The following is a 6,357-nucleotide window of genomic DNA, read 5'->3' on the forward strand; positions in this document are numbered from 1 at the left end:
GTGTCCACGCCTTGGAGGGAGACATAATGGTGACTTAGCACCTGGATGTGTCAACGCTATGTAGATTCAGCGATGTTGATGCAGCATCTGAATTGGCAGTGAATGCAAATTTATTTGTGGCCCTACCTTGTGTGGAGATGGAGAACGAGGGTTCAGCGAACATTTGAGCAAGCGCACAACATGAGCAAGCGAAAGAAGGGAGAAGATTCAGCTGTGTGGGTGAGAGTGGTGGATTAGAGATGACAGGCAAGACTGAGGAATCCCATCATTCCACATCCAGGGAGCACTCCATTCAGTCACTGACATGGCCCTCTGGGGTGGGAATAGGAGGGTGCTAGTTACACTCTGTCAGGGGGTCTTATGACCTGATGGATGTGGTGCTACGGGACTCAGAGAACACCCTGAATATTGCGTCTCTCGCACACACACTGTTATCAAGAACTCATAAGCTCACATACCGCAGCGCACCAGAATGCACACATGCACTTGCTTTTTGCATCTAATTTCTTGTTGTCCCTTCACTTTTCTGCAGTTTTCTTTTGCTTTCTCATTTTAGAGCTGCACAAGATGAGATGATGAGCATAGATGAGCACCGATACTCCCTGGATCCCGTATGACAGCGCTGAACAGCCTACCACAACTATCATTGAACTGAAAAGCCCCTAAGTTGCATCTTCTTTTATTAGAATGACATAATAACTATCCATCAACTCAGCCAGCCAACCGTATCTCTCCCTCCTGACAGGCACAGCCAATCGGCTACCTCAATATTTGAGAGCTAATTTGTCACAGTCAGCAGCGTCCCTCCCATTTCTTCGTCTCCCTGAAGTGAGTGTTATTGTCATCCCAAATCTCTAAGGATGGTTTTATCATTCCTACTTTGCGCAGCACTGGGACTTATGAGACACTCAGAAATATTTTCAGGCATCTTTTAACCATACAAACCACACGGCAAGCTTTTTTTTTCATAAGCATTTAATTTTGCTCCTCCTTTCTCTCTGTATTCCTCACACACATACAGACAGTGATGGCTGTGTTCGTGTGTATGTGTGGACTGTTTCCCTCCACTCTGCTCTAAACGAACCAATTATGGGTGTTTATGTAGCTTTAATGCGTGTAAGTGTCAGGAGAGAAACATTGCACCGCTCACCACCTAATCAATGAGGCCTTGCATGCTACACCACTACTTGTTTTCTCTCCTCTTCTTCATCCCTTATCACATCACTCCTTCCTCTTTGGTCTCCCTTATCCCCCCCTTTCTCTGCCTCTCTCTCTCTCTCTCTCCCATTCTTTCTCCATTCAATTAGCAAGAGATGAGAATGAGGTTTCTGGCCAATTGGCCATGAAGAGAGCTTTAAACGGAGCAAGATGAGGCCATCAGAAAGTTGCTATGCTCAGGACAATGAGTGTAAGTCTTAAAAGATTGGTTATGGTATATTTAGAGTAAGTTCCAAACACTTTTGGCCAGCATTTCAGGTCCTGCAGCTGTTGCCAATTTATGCCTGAGTCCCAGTGCAAATGTTTTGTTGTGTTGCATTTTGTGTTTCATTGATTTGGGAGTACACTGCATAAATACAAGCTCCACACAGATTTTAACTAAAGACATTGTCATGGTGGGATCACACCAACCAGTGAGTTCCCAGTGTACACCCACCTTCAAAAAATATAGGTACTTCATAAGTTAAAAACAACAACAACAAAAAGTGTTACAGTGGATATAAAGTGGGGTTCCATCATACCTAGGTTCATACTCAGCAGTCATTTTGACCTCAGCTACACACATGTAAAGTTTATTGCCTATTTTGCATCGCTGCACTGCAGTGACATTGACAATATCAGATTAACATACTGCTATTTAAACTGTGATTGTCTGTTGTGCCACACATGACCATAACTAGGGTTTAGCAATTATTGGGGGCCAGAATTTTTTTCTCTTATTATTATTTAAGGTGTGGCACCTGGACTCCAGTGACCAGTAGAAAAGGCTGGACCCTATCACAGCTACCATAGGGTATGAGCCAGTGTAAACCCTGGACAGGTTGCCAATCTGTCACAGGATGAACACAGAGAGAAAGACAACCATTCACACTCACACTCGCATCTATGGGCAATTTGGAATCACCATTTAACCTAACCCTGCTGGTTACCAATGTTGCTTTTCTGTGTGGCCTTTGCATGTTCTTCCCGTGTTTGGGTGGGTTCTCTCCGGGTACTCTGGCATTGTCCCGCAGTCTAATGACATGCAGTCAGTGGGGTTAGTGGGAAATAAAACAAAAGAAAAAAATTACAGATCTATTCCTTCAAATTTAAATAGCACAAAGAAAAAAGTTACTTACTCATGGCTCCTAAACAGTTATTATTTTTTATGAATTATGCATCAAACTAACCCCTAAAACACAACCCAGTCAGGGGCACTGCAGGCCATAACTTCATAGAATTCCTGTAGAGTCTTTTCAAAATAAAAGCCATCTAGGGTTACACACACTGATCCTGCCGATTTCTACAGACGGAGAAGCATGATTCATCACTCCAGAGAACACGTCTCTACTGTTCTAGAGCCCTGTGGAGCCATGCTTTACATCACTGTATCTGATGCTTTGCAGTGCACTTGGTGATGTAAGGATTGGATGCAGCTGCTGGATGGATGCAACCCATTCCATGAAGCTCTTTGTGCACTGTTCTTGAGCTAATCTGAAGGCCACATGAAGTCTGGAGGTCTGTAGTGACTGACTCTGCAAAAAGTTGAAAACCTCTGTGCGCTATGCACCTCAGCATCTGCTCAGGGATTTTATGTGGCTTACTACTTCATTGCTGAGTTGTTGTTATTCCCAATTCCTTCCACTTTGTTATAATACGACTAACAGTTGCCTGAGGAATATTTAGTGGCTCGCAGTTTTATTCCAAAGGTGTTCTGTCAGGTTGACGCCAGGACTTTGTGCAGGCCAGTCAAGTTCTTCCACACCAAACTCACTCATCCATGTCTTTATGAACCTTGCACTAACAGCTGACTGTGGAATACTTAGTAGTGAGGAAACTGAAAATGGAAATCAGAAAGTTTTTATTGCACAGCTTGATGAACTACACTGTGCATGTCTGGTGTGAATGTGCTGTCTCTTTAACGGTCCATGGTTCATTTGTTAAAGTTAATAAATTTGGTGGGATTCCTTATTTTCTTAGTCTTTCAGACCCTTATTACCCCTCAGAATGTGTTTTCCCTCTCTGATTGCTAAGTCTGGATAAGAGTGCCTTTACACCACTCTCAGCAACTCTTATCCAATAACGAGTCTGAAGCAGCACTCCTGGATCAGGTGTTGTTGGTACTTTCTCCCCTAGTTGGTGGCAGAGATGAATGGAGCTCGGTGGGAGCTGCACCCCCCCTGGGTTTTGGGGGCCCACCGTGGTGGGTCCGACGGGACTGGCAGGGCCAGAGCCCTTTTACCGACACTAGTGATTATTTACCGGGCCCGGGCCTCTGTGGGAACCGGCGTGATGGATTCTGACGGGGTTGATGATCACTCTTCCAATGAGAGTAATTAATATAATGAAGAGCTACTGAGCATGTGCAGTAGGATGTGATGAATAGCGTGTGCATGTTGTCGTTATTCACAGGTGACAGAGGGTGTGTGGGAGGTAATGTGAGAAAGGAAGTATACAGTGTAAGAGGAGGAAAAGGTAGAAAAAGAAAGCCAGGTATGTATGGCTTTATGAATATATGAGTATGAATCTATAATGCTAAAGAAAGCCAGGGGTGTTGTTAAAAAATTAGGGGAAACTGATTAGATTAATTAGAAGATATGAACTGCAATGGCAGAAATAGTGGGAGGGAACAGTAGAGAACAAGTTCACAAGGCAAGCAGGGCCATATTTTAAATGACCTGCTTGCCTTTAGGTATTTACTCATGTTGCTGCGATCCAACCTTTTACCCAGGTAGTGGGTCCATGTTTCACTCCAAGCCATTACACCCCCATAAATATTCTAATGAGGACTTCACAGTTATAATTAGTTGTTGTTATGCGCCTTGCTGTCGACAAGACATGTAATGTGCTGACCTGCTGTCTGAAATGGAATTATCTTCACTAATGAACCTAAACGGAGTCAGTGACTCAAAATGGGGGAATGATGTCTACAAAACAGGAAGAAGACGTGTGGGAGTCGAGTTGATGTGCAGACGCTGTGGGTGTGGATATGAACCAGGGCTAAATGGCCTGAATATTATTGGTGGGTTCATGTAAAAGATATCAAGACCACATTACTACGCAGCGAGACAGTGGCTGGCTTGTTACACACCACTGGGTGAGCTGTAATACCTGCTAGATTTCAGCCACTAATTTAGCCACATGCCACTTAACGTGCGTTTGATATGAATCACGGGGTGCTTAGCCTCGCCCCTCCTTCCCTGCCCCATGACCCCACCACTCTTGCTTCCTTAAAGAGCAAGTCGTTAAACAGCAGAGAGGATCCACCCGCCGTTATAATGGGGAAATAATGAACGCTGTTGCCTCAGGTATTTATCACAGCCGCAACTCTCAGTGCCGAGGCTGTTTTAATCTCCAAATGGCAGAGGGGGGGTTAACCAGGTGGGAAATTAACCAGAAGCAGATACTGGAGTGATAGACTGAGGCAAAAATTAATCATCTGTGTATAATATGCACAACTTTAATTTCTAAATTAGTTTAGCTGAGGTTGATTTAGGTTTCCTTGTAGAATAAACCCCCCAAAATAAATCACTTTGGTGTTGTAAGACTGACATATTTGTACAGTCAAAACCTATGCATCAAACGCTGAACTCTTGCTGACACTTTAGTGTTGTATGCTGGTGTTGAGACAGTCTGTGTGGTGTGTCTGGTGTCCCACCACTGGCTGCCCAGCCGAGAGGGTGAGGCCCTCCGGCTCAGACCGGCTGGCTCGAGACTTGGTCGGTCCCTCAGTCGTTCGCGTCCCCTTCAGACGTCAGCACAGGCCGGTCTCACCACGGCTCCTTTACTGCCTGCTTTCATGTGTCCTTTAATGAGGAAACCGCCGGCTCAGCAGCCTGCTATAAAACACAGGCGAATTAAAACACCCAAATATGAATCAGCTAAGCTGCCTAATTCAGCAGGCCAAGCCAGAGGCGTAGCTCTGCTTAAGGGAGACCTCAGGAAGACCAGATCCTATTGTCTGCAGAGGCCAAGGTGCAAAATCCTGATGGAGAAAAGACCCTGAAAAATAGAAGAGATAACAAGGGATTCTTAACCTAAAGCTCTGAGTACCTCAACTCTATTACAATCAGATGAAGATAATCTTCAAAGCACGCAACCGAGGCAAGTGCATAACTTCCCAAGGAACAATAACAGAGTGAGTCACAAGCCCACAACACAACTCCTGCCACCAACGGCTCGCCACAGTCTGCTAGAGCTGCGGCTGCCACTTAGACAACAGCAGCTCCATAAAACGTCGAAGAAACATCAACCCTAAAAAAAAGAGAGGGAGAAATAAAACAAAACCACACTTGTTTTTTTCCTCCCATTTCATTGTAATGATGGAAATAAGGGCATCATTCTGAGATTAGTGCTGCTATTTCTCCCCGGCTGGCTATAAGCGTTATACGAGTGCCTGTTGAAGAGATTTTGAAGGAATGATGGAACAACAACCCACTGAGGAGAAGGATGACGGGATCATATGCTGATTTTCCAACATTAAGAGGTATAAAACTAGTGAAACAGGATCTAAGACATGAAACCAGAAGGTTGATGATACGTTATTTTCTGTTACATAATCTTTGTTCCTTTTTTTTTTTTTTTTTTAAATGAATGCAAGTGTGCACTAGAAGGCTTTAGGATGTATACAACATATGACCTCCAAGAAGAGACCCCACTTACAGGTTGAGAGAAAAAACAAGTCTGAGTTAACCCTTTCCTTGAAACACTGACAGGCTGTGTATGATGTCATAAGGAATACTAGCATAAATAAGAAGACCTGAGCCAACAAGGTGAGCCAACTCACACCACACCCATCTTCAAATTCTCTCATTTTCAAGTCAACATCATACCTGCATACCTGTGATATAGTGTGCTGACAGACATGTAGACACTTTCTAAAGTACTCAAAACTGCCACTGTGGTAGTTCCTGCTACAGTACAGTGCCAAATCACAACAACAGTCGCCTCAAGGCAAGGTAGACCAAACAATAATACATAGAGAGAAAAACCCAACAATCATATGACCCCCTATGAGCAAGCACTTTGGCGACAATGGGAAGGAAAAACTCCCTTTTAACAGGAAGAAACCTCCGGCAGAACCAGGCTCAGGGAGGGGCGGCCATCTGCCACGACTGGTTGGGGTGAGAGAAAGAAGACAGGATAAAGACATGCTGTGGA

Source organism: Pelmatolapia mariae, linkage group LG22 (genome assembly GCF_036321145.2).
Source record: "Pelmatolapia mariae isolate MD_Pm_ZW linkage group LG22, Pm_UMD_F_2, whole genome shotgun sequence".
NCBI classification, from domain to species: Eukaryota; Metazoa; Chordata; class Actinopteri; order Cichliformes; family Cichlidae; genus Pelmatolapia; species Pelmatolapia mariae.